Here is an 18,203-nt window from a genome sequence, read left to right as displayed (position 1 = left end):
ACACTGCTATCTGTATGAACATGGAAATAGCTACACCGCTATCTGTATGAACATGGAAATATCTACACCACTATCAGTATGAACATGGAAATATCTACACCGCTACCTTTATGAACATGGAAATATCTACACCGCTATCTGTATGAACATGGATATATCTACACAGCCGTCTGGATGAACACGGAAATATCTACACCGCTATCTGTATGAACATGGAAATATCTTCACCGCCATCTGTATGAACATGGATATATCTACAGAGCCATCTGGATGAAATGGAAATATCTACACAGCTATCTGTATGAACATGGAAATATATACACCGCTATCTGTATGAACTTGGAAATATCTACACCACTATCTGCAAGAAAACGGAAATATCTACAGAGCTATCTGCATATACATGGAAATATCTACAAAGCTATCTCTTTACACATGGAAATAACTACACCGCTATCTCTATAAACATGGAAATACCTACACCACCATATGTATGAACATGGAAATATCTGCACCGCCATCTGTATGAACATATAAATATCTACACCACCATCTTTATTAAGATGGAGATATCTACACCGCTATCTGTATAAACCTGGAAATATCTACACCGCTATCTGTATAAACATGGAAATATGTATACCGCTATCTGTATAAACATGGAAATATCTACACCATTACCTGTAAAAACATGGAAATATCAGCACCGCTATCTGTATGAACATGGAAATATCTACACCGCTATCTGTACAAACATGGAAATATCTAAACCGCTATCTGTATGAACATGGAAATAGCTACACCGCTATCTGTATGAACATGGAAATATCTACACCACTATCTGTATGAACATGGAAATATCTACACCGCTATCTGTATGAACATGGATATATCTACACAGCCATCTGGATGAACACGGAAATATCTACACCGCTATCTGTATGAACATGGAAATATCTACACCGCCATCTGTATGAACATGGAAATATCTGCACCGCCATCTGTATGAACATATAAATATCTACACGGCCATCTGTATTAAGATGGAGATAACTACACCGCAATCAGTATAAACATGGAAATATCTATACCGCTATCTGTATAAACACGGAAATATCTACACCGCTATCTGTATGAACATGGAAATATCTACACCACTACCTGTATGAAGATGGAAATATCTACACCGCTATCTGCATGAACATATAAATATCTACACCATCATCTGTATTAAGAAGGAAATACCTAAAACGCTATCTGTATAAACATAGAAATATCTACACCGCTATCTGTATAAACATGGAAATATCTACAGCACTACCTGTATAAACATGGAAATATCAGCACCGCAATCAGTATGAACCTGGAAATATCTTCACCGCTATCTGTATGAACATGGAAATATCTACACCGCTATCTGTATGAACATGGAAATATCTACAAAGCTATCTGAATGACCATGGAAATATCTACACCGCTATCTGTTTGAACATGGAAATATCTACACTGCTATCTGTATGAAAATGGAAATATCTACAATGCTACCTGCATATACATGGAAATATCTACACAGCTATCTCTTTACACATGGAAATAACTACACCGCTATATCTATAAACATGGAAACATCTACACCGCCATCTGTATTAACATGGAGGTATCTGCACCGCCATGTGTATGAACATATAAATATGTACACCGCCATCTGTATTAAGAAGGAAATATCTACACCGCTATCAGTATGAACATGGAAATATCTACACCGCTATCTGTAAGAACATGGAAATATCTACACCGCTATGTGTGTAAACATGCATACATCTTCACCGCTATCTGTATAAACATGGAAATATCTACAACGCTATCTGTATGAACATGGAAATATCTACACCGCTATCTGTATGAACATGGAATTATCTACACCGCTATCTGTATGAACATGGAAATATCTACACCGCTATCTGTATGAACATGGAAATATCTACAAAGCTATCTGAATGACCATGGAAATATCTACACCGCTATCTGTTTGAACATGGAAATATCTACACTGCTATCTGTATGAAAATGGAAATATCTACAATGCTACCTGCATATACATGGAAATATCTACACTGCTATCTCTTTACACATGGAAATAACTACACCGCTATATCTATAAACATGGAAACATCTACACCGCCATCTGTATGAACATGGAGGTATCTGCACCGCCATGTGTATGCACATATAAATATGTACACCGCCATCTGTATTAAGAAGGAAATATCTACACCGCTATCAGTATGAACATGGAAATATCTACACCGCTATCTGTAAGAACATGGAAATATCTACACCGCTATGTGTGTAAACATGCATACATCTTCACCGCTATCTGTATAAACATGGAAATATCTACAACGCTATCTGTATGAACATGGAAATATCTACACCGCTATCTGTTTGAACATGGAAATATCTTAACCGCTATCTGCATGAAAATAGAAATATCTACACAGCTATCTGCATACACATGGAAATATCTACAAAGCTATCTCTTTACACATGGAAATAACTACACCACTATCTCTATAAACACGGAAATATCTACACCGCCATCTATATGAACATGGAAATATCTGCACCGCCATCTGTATGAACATATAAATAACTACACCGCCATCTGTATAAACATGGAAATACCTTCATCGCTATCTGTATAAACATGGAAATATCTACACCGCTACCTGTATAAACATGGAAATATCAGCACTGCTATCTGTATGAACATGGAAATATCTACACCGGTATCTCTATGAACATGGAAATATCTACACCACTATCTGTATGAACATGGAAATAGCTACACCGCTATCTGTATGAACATGGAAACATCTACACCGCTATCTGTATGAACATGGAAATATCTACACCGCTATCTGTATGAACATGGATATATCTACACAGCCATATGGATGAACATGGAAATATCTACACCGCTATCTGCATCAACATGGAAATATCTACACCGTTATCTGTTTAAACATGCATATATCTTCACCGCAATCTGTATAAGCATGGAAATATCAACACCGCTATCTGTATGAAGGCGGAAATATCTACACCGCTATCTGTTTGAACATGGAAATATCTAAACCGCTATCTGCATGAAAATGGAAATATATACACAGCTATCTGCATATACATGGAAATATCTACACAGCTATCTCTTTACAAATGGAAATAACTACACCGCTATGTGTATGAACATGGAAATATCTTCACCGCCATCTGTATGAACATGGATATATCTACACAGCCATCTGGATGAACATCGAAATATCTACACCGCTGTCTGTATGAACATGGAAATATCTACACCGCTATCAGTGTAAGCATGCATACATCTTCACCGCTATCTGTATAAACATGGAAATATCTACACTGCTATCTGTATGAACATGGAAATATCTACACCACTATCTGTTTGAACATGGAAATATCTACACCGCTATCTGCATGAAAATGGAAATATCTACACAACGATCTGCATATACATGGAAATATCTACAAAGCTATCTCTTTACACATGGAAATAACTACAGCGCTATCTCTATAAACATGGAAATAGCTACACTGCCATCTGTATGAACATGGAAATACCTGCACCGCCATCTGTATGAACATATAAATATCTACACCGCCATCTATATTAAAATGGAGATATCTACACCACTATCTATCTGTTTGAACATGGAAATATCTACACCGCTATCTGTATGAACATGGAAATATCTACACCGCCATCTGTATGAACATGGAAATATCTGCACCGCCATCTGTATGAACATATAAATATCTACACCGCCATCTGTATTAAGATGGAGATATCTACACCGCTATCTGTATAAACATGGAAATATCTACACCGCTACCTGTACAAACATGGAAATAGCACCGCTATCTGTATGAACATGGAAATATCTACACCGCTATCTCTATGAACATGGAAATATCTACACCGATATCTGTGTAAACATGAATACATATTCACCGCTATCTGTATAAACATGGAAATATCTACACTGCTATCTGTATGAACATGGAAATATCTACACCGCTATCTGTATGAACATGGAAATATCTACACCGCTATCTGCATGAAAATGGAAATATCTACACAACGATCTGCATATACATGGAAATATCTACAAAGCTATCTCTTTACACATGGAAATAACTACAGCGCTATCTCTATAAACATGGAAATAGCTACACTGCCATCTGTATGAACATGGAAATACCTGCACCGCCATCTGTATGAACATATAAATATCTACACCGCCATCTATATTAAAATGGAGATATCTACACCGCTATCTGTATAAACTTGGAAATATCTACACCGCTATCTGTATAAACATGGAAATATCTACACCGCAATCTGTATAAACATGGAAATATCTACACCGCTACCAGTATAAACATGGAAATATCAGCACCGCTATCTGTATGAACATGGAAATATCTACAGCGCTATCTCTATGAACATGGAAATTTCTACACCGCTATCTGTATGAACATGGAAATAGCTACACCGCTATCTGTATGAACATGGAAATATCTACACCACTATCTGTATGAACATGGAAATATCTACACAGCTATCTGTATGAACATGGATATATCTACACTGCCATCTGGATGAACACGGAAGTAACTACACCGCTATCTGTAAGAACATGGAAATATCTACACCGCAATCTGTGTAAATATGCATACATCTTCACCGCTATCTGTATAAACATGGAAATATCTACACCGCTATCTGTATGAACATGGAAATATCTACACCGCTATCTGTTTGAACATGGAAATATCTACAGCGCTATCTGCATGAAAATGGAAATATCTACACAGCTGTCTGCATATACATGGAAATATCTACACAGCTATCTCTTTACACATGGAAATAACTACACCGCTCTCTCTATGAACATGGAAATATCTACACCGCCATCTGTATGAACATGGAAATTTCTGCACCGTCATCTGTATGAACTTATAAATATCTCCACCGCCATCTGTATTAAGATGGAGATATCTACCCCGCTATCTGTATAAACATGGAAATATCTACACCTCTATCTGTATAAACATGGAAATATCTACACCGCTATCTGTATAAACATGGAAATATCTACAACGCTACCTGTATAAACATGGAAATATTAGCACCGATATCTGTATGAACATGGAAATATCTACACCGCTATCTGTATGAACATGGAAATATCTACACTGCTATCTGTATGAACATGGAAATATCTAAACCGCTATCTGTATGAACATGGAAATATCTACACCGCTATCTGTATGAACATGGATATATCTACACAGCCCTCTGGATGATCATGGAAATATCCACACCTCTATCTGTGTAAACATGCATACATCTTCACCGCTATCTGTATAAACATGGAAATATCTACACCGCTATCTGTATGAACATGGAAATATCTACACCGCTATCTGTTTGAAGATGGAAATATATACACAGCTATCTGCATGAAAATGGAAATATCTACACAGCTATCTGCATACACAAGGAAATATCTACACAGCTATCTCTTTACACATGGAAATAACTACACCGCTATCTGTATGAACATGGAAATATCTACACCGCCATCTGTATGAACATGGAAATATCTGCACCGCCATCTGTATGAACATATAAATATCTACACCGCCATCTGTATTAAGATGGAGATATCTACATCGCTATGTGTATAAACATGGACATATCTACACCGCTATGTGTATAAACATGTAAATATCTACACCGCCATCTGTATAAACATGGAAATATCTACACCGCTATCTGTATAAACATGGAAATATCTACACCGCTGCCTGTATAAACATGGAAATATCAGCACCGCTATCTGTATGAACATGGAAATATCTACACCGCTATCTGTATGAACATGGAAATATCTACACCGGTATCTGTATGAACATGGAAATAGCTACACCGTTATCTGTATGAACATGGGAATATCTACACCGCTATCTGTATGAACATGGAAATATCTACACCGCTATCTGTATGAACATGGATATATCTACACAGCCATCTGGATGAACATGGAAATATCTACACCGCTATCTCTGTAAACATGCATACATCTTCACCGCTATCTGTATAAACATGGAAATATCTACACCGCTATCTGTATGCACATGGAAATATCTACACCACTATCTGCATGAAATTGGAAATATCTACACTGCTATCTGCATATACATTTAAATATCTACACAGCTATCTCTTTACACATGGAAATAACTACACCGCTATCTGTATGAACATGGAAATACCTACACCGCCATCTGTATGAACATGGAAATATCTGCACCGCCATCTGTATGAACATATAAATATCTACACCACCATCTGTATTAAGATGGAGATAACTACTCTGCTATCTGTATAAACATGGAAATATCTACACCACCATCTGTATGAACATATAAATATCTACACCATCATCTGTATTAAGAAGGAAATATCTAAACCGCTATGTGTATAAACATGGAAATATCTACACCGCTGCCTGTATAAACATGGAAATACCAGCACCGCCATCTGTAGGAACATTGAAATATCTACACCGCTATCTGTATGAACATGGAAATATCTACACCACTATCTGTATGAACATGGAAATATCTACACCGATATCTGTATGAACATGGAAATATCTACACAGCCATCTGTATGAACATGGAAATATCTGCACCGCCATCTGTATGAACTGATAAATATCTACACCGCCATCTGTATTAAGATGGAGATATCAACACCGCTATGTGAATAAACATGGAAATATCTACACCGCTATCGGTATAAACATGGAAATATCTACACCGCTATCTGTATAAACATGGAAATATCTACACCGCTACCTGTATAAACATGGAAATAACAGCACTGCTATCTGTATGAACATGTAAATATCTACACCGCTATCTGTATGAACATGGAAATATCTACACCGCTATCTGTATGAACATGGAAATATCTACAAAGCTATCTGAATGAACATGGAAATATCTACACCGCTATCTATCTGTTTGAACATGGAAATATCTACACCGCTATCTGTATGAACATGGAAATATCTACACCGCCATCTGTATGAACATGGAAATATCTGCACCGCCATCTGTATGAACATATAAATAACTACACCGCCATCTGTATTAAGATGGAGATATCTACACCGCTATCTGTATAAACATGGAAATATCTACACCTCTATCTCTATAAACATGGAAACATCTACACCGCTATCTGTATAAACATGGAAATATCTACACCGCTACCTGTACAAACATGGAAATAGCACCGCTATCTGTATGAACATGGAAATATCTACACCGCTATCTCTATGAACATGGAAATATCTACACCGATATCTGTGTAAACATGAATACATATTCACCGCTATCTGTATAAACATGGAAATATCTACACTGCTATCTGTATGAACATGGAAATATCTACACCGCTATCTGTTTGAACATGTAAATATCTACACCGCTATGTACATGAAAATGGAAATATCAACAAAGCTATCTGCATATACATGGAAATATCTACACAGCTATCTCTTTACACATGGAAATAACTACACCGCTATATCTATAAACATGGAAATAACTACACCGCTATATCTATAAACATGGAAATATCTACACCGACTTCAGTATGTACACGGAAATATCTGCACCGACATCTGTATGAACATATAAATATCTACACCGCCATCTGTATTAAGAAGGAAATATCTAAACCGCTATCTATATAAAGATGGAAATATCTACACCGCTGCCTGTATAAACATGGAAATATCAGCACCGCTATCTGTATGAACATGGAAATAGCTAAAACGCTATCTGTATGAACATGGAAAAAGCTACACCGCTATCTGTGTAAACATGCATACATCCTCACCGCTATGTGTATAAAGATGGAAATATCTACACTGCTATCTGTATGAACATGGAAATATCTACACCACTATCTGCATGAAATTGGAAATATCTACACTGTTATCTGCATATACATTTAAATATCTACACAGCTATCCCTTTACACATGGAAATAACTACACCGCTATCAGTATGAACATGGAAATACATACACCGCCATCTGTATGAACATGGAAATATTTGCACTGACATCTGTATGAACATATAAATATCTACACCGCCATCTGTATTAAGATGGAGATATGTACACTGCTATCTGTATAAACATGGAAATATCTACACCGCCATCTGTATGAACATATAAATATCTACACCACCATCTGTATTAAGAAGGAAATATCTAAACCGCTATCTGTATAAACATGGAAATAACTACACCGCTGCCTGTATAAACATGGAAATATCAGCACCGCTATCTGTATGAACATGGAAATATCTACACCGCTATCTGTATGAACATGGAAATAGCTACATCGCTATCTGTATGAACACGGATATATCTACACAGCCATCTGGATGAACATGGAAATATCTACACCGCTATCTGTGTAAACACGCATACATCTTCACCGCTATCTGTATAAACATGGAAATATCTACACCGCTATCTGTATGAACATGGAAATATCTACACTGCTATCTGTATGAACATGGAAATATCTACACCGCTATCTGTTTGAACATGGAAATATCTACACCGCTATCTGTATGAACATGGAAATATCTACACCGCTATCTGTTTGAACATGGAAATATCTACACCGCTATCAGCGTGAAAATGGAAATATCTGCACTGCTATCTGCATATACATGGAAATATCTACACAGCTATCTCTTTACACATGGAAATAACTACACCGCTATCTGTATGAACATGGAAATATCTACACAGCCCTCTGGATGAACATGGAAATATCCACACCGCTATCTGTGTAAACATGCGTACATCTTCACCGCTATCTGTATAAACATGGAAATATCTACAAAGCTATCTGTATGAACATGGAAATATCTACACCGCTATCTCTTTGAAGATGGAAATATATACACCGCTATCTGCATGAAAATGGAAATATCTACACAGCTATCTGCATACACTTGGAAATATCTTCACAGCTATCTCTTTACACATGGAAATAACTACACCGCTATATGTATGAACATGGAAATATCTACACAGCCATCTGTATGAACATGGAAATATCTGCACCGCCATCTGTATGAACTGATAAATATCTACACCGCCATCTGTATTAAGATGGAGATATCTACACTGCTATGTGAATAAACATGGAAATATCTACACCGCTATCTGTATAAACATGGAAATATCTACACCGCTATCTGTATAAACATGGAAATATCTACACCGCTACCTGTATAAACATGGAAATAACAGCACCGCTATCTGTATGAACATGGAAATATCTACACCGCTATCTGTATGAACATGGAAATATCTACACCGCTATCTGTATGAACATGGAAATATCTACAAAGCTATCTGAATGAACATGGAAATATCTACACCGCTATCTGTTTGAACATGGAAATATCTACACCGCTATCTGTATGAACATGGAAATATCTACACCGCCATCTGTATGAACATGGAAATATCTGCACCGCCATCTCTATGAACATATAAATATCTACACCGCCATCTGTATTAAGATGGAGATATCTACACCGCTATCTGTATAAACATGGAAATATCTACACCTCTATCTGTATAAACATGGAAACATCTACACCGCTATCTGTATAAACATGGAAATATCTATACCGCTACCTGTACAAACATGGAAATAGCACCGCTATCTGTATGAACATGGAAATATCTACAACGCTATCTGTATGAACATGGAAATATCTACACCGCTATCTGTTTGAACATGGAAATATCTACACCGCTATCTGCGTGAAAATGAAAATATCTACACTGCTATCTGCATATACATGGAAATATCTACACAGCTATCTCTTTACACATGGAAATAACTACACCGCTCTCTGTATGAACATGGAAATATCTACACCGCCATCTGTATGAACATGGAAATATCTGCACCGCCATCTGCATGAACATATAAATATCTACGCCGCCATCTGTATTAAGATGGAGATATCTACATCGCTATGTGTATAAACATGGACATATCTACACCGCTATGTGTATAAACATGGAAATATCTACACCGCCATCTGTATAGACATGGAAATATCTACACCGCTATCTGTATAAACATGGAAAGATCTACACCGCTGCCTGTATAAACATGGAAATATCAGCAACGCTATCTGTATGAACATGGAAATATCTACACCGCTATCTGTATGAACATGGAAATATCTACACCGGTATCTGTATGAACATGGAAATAGCTACACCGTTATCTGTATGAACATGGGAATATCTACACCGCTATCTGTATGAACATGGAAATATCTACACCGCTATCTGTATGAACATGGATATATCTACACAGCCATTTGGATGAACATGGAAATATCTACACCGCTATCTCTGTAAACATGCATACACCTTCACCGCTATCTGTATAAACATGGAAATATCTACACCGCTATCTGTATGCACATGGAAATATCTACACCACTATCTGCATGAAATTGGAAATATCTACACTGCTATCTGCATATACATTTAAATATCTACACAGCTATCTCTTTACACATGGAAATAACTACACCGCTATCTGTATGAACATGGAAATACCTACACCGCCATCTGTATGAACATGGAAATATCTGCACCGCCATCTGTATGAACATATAAATATCTACACCACCATCTGTATTAAGATGGAGATAACTACTCTGCTATCTGTATAAACATGGAAATATCTACACCACCATCTGTATGAACATATAAATATCTACACCATCATCTGTATTAAGAAGGAAATATCTAAACCGCTATGTGTATAAACATGGAAATATCTACACCGCTGCCTGTATAAACATGGAAATATCAGCACCGCCATCTGTAGGAACATTGAAATATCTACACCGCTATCTGTATGAACATGGAAATATCTACACCACTATCTGTATGAACATGGAAATATCTACACCGATATCTGTATGAACATGGAAATATCTACACAGCCATCTGTATGAACATGGAAATATCTGCACCGCCATCTGTATGAACTGATAAATATCTACACCGCCATCTGTATTAAGATGGAGATATCAACACCGCTATGTGAATAAACATGGAAATATCTACACCGCTATCGGTATAAACATGGAAATATCTACACCGCAATCTGTATAAACATGGAAATATCTACACCGCTACCTGTATAAACATGGAAATAACAGCACTGCTATCTGTATGAACATGTAAATATCTACACCGCTATCTGTATGAACATGGAAATATCTACACCGCTATCTGTATGAACATGGAAATATCTACAAAGCTATCTGAATGAACATGGAAATATCTACACCGCTATCTATCTGTTTGAACATGGAAATATCTACACCGCTATCTGTATGAACATGGAAATATCTACACCGCCATCTGTATGAACATGGAAATATCTGCACCGCCATCTGTATGAACATATAAATAACTACACCGCCATCTGTATTAAGATGGAGATATCTACACCGATATCTGTATAAACATGGAAATATCTACACCTCTATCTCTATAAACATGGAAACATCTACACCGCTATCTGTATAAACATGGAAATATCTACACCGCTACCTGTACAAACATGGAAATAGCACCGCTATCTGTATGAACATGGAAATATCTACACCGCTATCTCTATGAACATGGAAATATCTACACCGATATCTGTGTAAACATGAATACATATTCACCGCTATCTGTATAAACATGGAAATATCTACACTGCTATCTGTATGAACATGGAAATATCTACACCGCTATCTGTTTGAACATGTAAATATCTACACCGCTATGTACATGAAAATGGAAATATCTACAAAGCTATCTGCATATACATGGAAATATCTACACAGCTATCTCTTTACACATGGAAATAACTACACCGCTATATCTATAAACATGGAAATAACTACACCGCTATATCTATAAACATGGAAATATCTACACCGACTTCTGTATGTACACGGAAATATCTGCACCGACATCTGTATGAACATATAAATATCTACACCGCCATCTGTATTAAGAAGGAAATATCTAAACCGCTATCTATATAAAGATGGAAATATCTACACCGCTGCCTGTATAAACATGGAAATATCAGCACCGCTATCTGTATGAACATGGAAATAGCTAAAACGCTATCTGTATGAACATGGAAAAAGCTACACCGCTATCTGTGTAAACATGCATACATCCTCACCGCTATGTGTATAAAGATGGAAATATCTACACTGCTATCTGTATGAACATGGAAATATCTACACCACTATCTGCATGAAATTGGAAATATCTACACTGTTATCTGCATATACATTTAAATATCTACACAGCTATCCCTTTACACATGGAAATAACTACACCGCTATCAGCATGAACATGGAAATACCTACACCGCCATCTGTATGAACATGGAAATATTTGCACTGACATCTGTATGAACATATAAATATCTACACCGCCATCTGTATTAAGATGGAGATATGTACACTGCTATCTGTATAAACATGGAAATATCTACACCGCCATCTGTATGAACATATAAATATCTACACCACCATCTGTATTAAGAAGGAAATATCTAAACCGCTATCTGTATAAACATGGAAATATCTACACCGCTGCCTGTATAAACATGGAAATATCAGCACCGCTATCTGTATGAACATGGAAATATCTACACCGCTATCTGTATGAACATGGAAATAGCTACACCGCTATCTGTATGAACACGGATATATCTACACAGCCATCTGGATGAACATGGAAATATCTACACCGCTATCTGTGTAAACACGCATACATCTTCACCGCTATCTGTATAAACATGGAAATATCTACACCGCTATCTGTATTAACATGGAAATATCTACACTGCTATCTGTATGAACATGGAAATATCTACACCGCTATCTGTTTGAACATGGAAATATCTACACCGCTATCTGTATGAACATGGAAATATCTACACCGCTATCTGTTTGAACATGGAAATATCTACACCGCTATCAGCGTGAAAATGGAAATATCTGCACTGCTATCTGCATATACATGGAAATATCTACACAGCTATCTCTTTACACATGGAAATAAGTACACCGCTATCTGTATGAACATGGAAATATCTACACAGCCCTCTGGATGAACATGGAAATATCCACACCGCTATCTGTGTAAACATGCGTACATCTTCACCGCTATCTGTATAAACATGGAAATATCTACAAAGCTATCTGTATGAACATGGAAATATCTACACCGCTATCTCTTTAAAGATGGAAATATATACACCGCTATCTGCATGAAAATGGAAATATCTACACAGCTATCTGCATACACTTGGAAATATCTTCACAGCTATCTCTTTACACATGGAAATAACTACACCGCTATCTGTATGAACATGGAAATATCTACACAGCCATCTGTATGAACATGGAAATATCTACACCGCCGTCTGTATGAACATGGAAATATCTGCACCGCCATCTGTATGAACATATAAATATCTACACGGCCATCTGTATTAAGATGGAGATAACTACACCGCAATCAGTATAAACATGGAAATATCTATACCGCTATCTGTATAAACACGGAAATATCTACACCGCTATCTGTATGAACATGGAAATATCTACACCACTACCTGTATGAAGATGGAAATATCTACACCGCTATCTGTATGAACATATAAATATCTACACCATCATCTGTATTAAGAAGGAAATATCTAAAACGCTATCTGTATAAACATAGAAATATCTACACCGCTATCTGTATAAACATGGAAATATCTACAGCACTACCTGTATAAACATGGAAATATCAGCACCGCAATCAGTATGAACCTGGAAATATCTACACCGCTATCTGTATGAACATGGAAATATCTACACCGCTATCTGTATGAACATGGAAATATCTACAAAGCTATCTGAATGACCATGGAAATATCTACACCGCTATCTGTTTGAACATGGAAATATCTACACTGCTATCTGTATGAAAATGGAAATATCTACAATGCTACCTGCATATACATGGAAATATCTACACAGCTATCTCTTTACACATGGAAATAACTACACCGCTATATCTATAAACATGGAAACATCTACACCGCCATCTGTATTAACATGGAGGTATCTGCACCGCCATGTGTATGAACATATAAATATGTACACTGCCATCTGTATTAAGAAGGAAATATCTACACCGCTATCAGTATGAACATGGAAATATCTACACCGCTATCTGTAAGAACATGGAAATATCTACACCGCTATGTGTGTAAACATGCATACATCTTCACCGCTATCTGTATAAACATGGAAATATCTACAACGCTATCTGTATGAACATGGAAATATCTACACCGCTATCTGTATGAACATGGAATTATCTACACCGCTATCTGTATGAACATGGAAATATCTACACCGCTATCTGTATGAACATGGAAATATCTACAAAGCTATCTGAATGACCATGGAAATATCTACACCGCTATCTGTTTGAACATGGAAATATCTACACTGCTATCTGTATGAAAATGGAAATATCTACAATGCTACCTGCATATACATGGAAATATCTACACAGCTATCTCTTTACACATGGAAATAACTACAACGCTATATCTATAAACATGGAAACATCTACACCGCCATCTGTATGAACATGGAGGTATCTGCACCGCCATGTGTATGCACATATAAATATGTACACCGCCATCTGTATTAAGAAGGAAATATCTACACCGCTATCAGTATGAACATGGAAATATCTACACCGCTATCTGTAAGAACATGGAAATATCTACACCGCTATGTGTGTAAACATGCATACATCTTCACCGCTATCTGTATAAACATGGAAATATCTACAACGCTATCTGTATGAACATGGAAATATCTACACCGCTATCTGTTTGAACATGGAAATATCTTAACCGCTATCTGCATGAAAATAGAAATATCTACACAGCTATCTGCATACACATGGAAATATCTACAAAGCTATCTCTTTACACATGGAAATAACTACACCGCTATCTCTATAAACACGGAAATATCTACACCGCCATCTATATGAACATGGAAATATCTGCACCGCCATCTGTATGAACATATAAATAACTACACCGCCATCTGTATAAACATGGAAATACCTTCATCGCTATCTGTATAAACATGGAAATATCTACACCGCTACCTGTATAAACATGGAAATATCAGCACTGCTATCTGTATGAACATGGAAATATCTACACCGGTATCTCTATGAACATGGAAATATCTACACCACTATCTGTATGAACATGGAAATAGCTACACCGCTATCTGTATGAACATGGAAACATCTACACCGCTATCTGTATGAACATGGAAATATCTACACCGCTATCTGTATGAACATGGATATATCTACACAGCCATATGGATGAACATGGAAATATCTACACCGCTATCTGCATCAACATGGAAATATCTACACCGTTATCTGTTTAAACATGCATATATCTTCACCGCAATCTGTATAAGCATGGAAATATCAACACCGCTATCTGTATGAAGGCGGAAATATCTACACCGCTATCTGTTTGAACATGGAAATATCTAAACCGCTATCTGCATGAAAATGGAAATATATACACAGCTATCTGCATATACATGGAAATATCTACACAGCTATCTCTTTACAAATGGAAATAACTAAACCGCTATGTGTATGAACATGGAAATATCTTCACCGCCATCTGTATGAACATGGATATATCTACACAGCCATCTGGATGAACATCGAAATATCTACACCGCTGTCTGTATGAACATGGAAATATCTACACCGCTATCAGTGTAAGCATGCATACATCTTCACCGCTATCTGTATAAACATGGAAATATCTACACTGCTATCTGTATGAACATGGAAATATCTACACCACTATCTGTTTGAACATGGAAATATCTACACCGCTATCTGCATGAAAATGGAAATATCTACACAACGATCTGCATATACATGGAAATATCTACAAAGCTATCTCTTTACACATGGAAATAACTACAGCGCTATCTCTATAAACATGGAAATAGCTACACTGCCATCTGTATGAACATGGAAATACCTGCACCGCCATCTGTATGAACATATAAATATCTACACCGCCATCTATATTAAAATGGAGATATCTACACCACTATCTATCTGTTTGAACATGGAAATATCTACACCGCTATCTGTATGAACATGGAAATATCTACACCGCCATCTGTATGAACATGGAAATATCTGCACCGCCATCTGTATGAACATATAAATATCTACACCGCCATCTGTATTAAGATGGAGATATCTACACCGCTATCTGTATAAACATGGAAATATCTACACCGCTACCTGTACAAACATGGAAATAGCACCGCTATCTGTATGAACATGGAAATATCTACACCGCTATCTCTATGAACATGGAAATATCTACACCGATATCTGTGTAAACATGAATACATATTCACCGCTATCTGTATAAACATGGAAATATCTACACTGCTATCTGTATGAACATGGAAATATCTACACCGCTATCTGTTTGAACATGTAAATATCTACACCGCTATGTACATGAAAATGGAAATATCTACAAAGCTATCTGCATATACATGGAAATATCTACACAGCTATCTCTTTACACATGGAAATAACAACACCGCTATATCTATAAACATGGAAATAACTACACCGCTATATCTATAAACATGGAAATATCTACACCGACTTCTGTATGTACATGGAAATATCTGCACCGACATCTGTATGAACATATAAATATCTACACCGCCATCTGTATTAAGAAGGAAATATCTAAACCGCTATCTATATAAACATGGAAATATCTACACCGCTGCCTGTATAAACATGGAAATATCAGCACCGCTATCTGTATGAACATGGAAATAGCTACACCACTATCTGTATGAACATGGAAAAAGCTACACCGCTATCTGTGTAAACATGCATACATCCTCACCGCTATCTGTATAAAGATGGAAATATCTACACTGCTATCTGTATGAACATGGAAATATCTACACCACTATCTGCATGAAATTGGAAATATCTACACTGCTATCTGCATATACATTTAAATATCTACACAGCTATCCCTTTACACATGGAAATAACTACACCGCTATCAGTATGAACATGGAAATACCTACACCGCCATCTGTATGAACATGGAAATATTTGCACTGACATCTGTATGAACATATAAATATCTACACCGCCATCTGTATTAAGATGGAGATATGTACACTGCTATCAGTATAAACATGGAAATATCTACACCGCCATCTGTATGAACATATAAATATCTACACCACCATCTGTATTAAGAAGGAAATATCTAAACCGCTATCTGTATAAACATGGAAATATCTACACCGCTGCCTGTATAAACATGGAAATATCAGCACCGCTATCTGTATGAACATGGAAATATCTACACCGCTATCTGTATGAACATGGAAATAGCTACACCGCTATCTGTATGAACATGGATATATCTACACAGCCATCTGGATGAACATGGAAATATCTACACCGCTATCTGTGTAAACACGCATACATCTTCACCGCTATCTGTATAAACATGGAAATATCTACACCGCTATCTGTATGAACATGGAAATATCTACACTGCTATCTGTATGAACATGGAAATATCTACACCGCTATCTGTTTGAACATGGAAATATCTACACCGCTATCTGTATGAACATGGAAATATCTACACCGCTATCTGTTTGAATATGGAAATATCTACACCGCTATCAGCGTGAAAATGGAAATATCTGCACTGCTATCTGCATATACATGGAAATATCTACACAGCTATCTCTTTACACATGGAAATAACTACACCGCTATCTGTATGAACATGGAAATATCTGCACCGCCATCTGTATGAACATGGAAA

The sequence above is a fragment of the Gorilla gorilla genome, chromosome 22 (assembly GCF_029281585.2).
Source record: "Gorilla gorilla gorilla isolate KB3781 chromosome 22, NHGRI_mGorGor1-v2.1_pri, whole genome shotgun sequence".
NCBI classification, from domain to species: domain Eukaryota; kingdom Metazoa; phylum Chordata; class Mammalia; order Primates; family Hominidae; genus Gorilla; species Gorilla gorilla.
Note: the sequence above shows the minus strand (reverse complement) of the source record.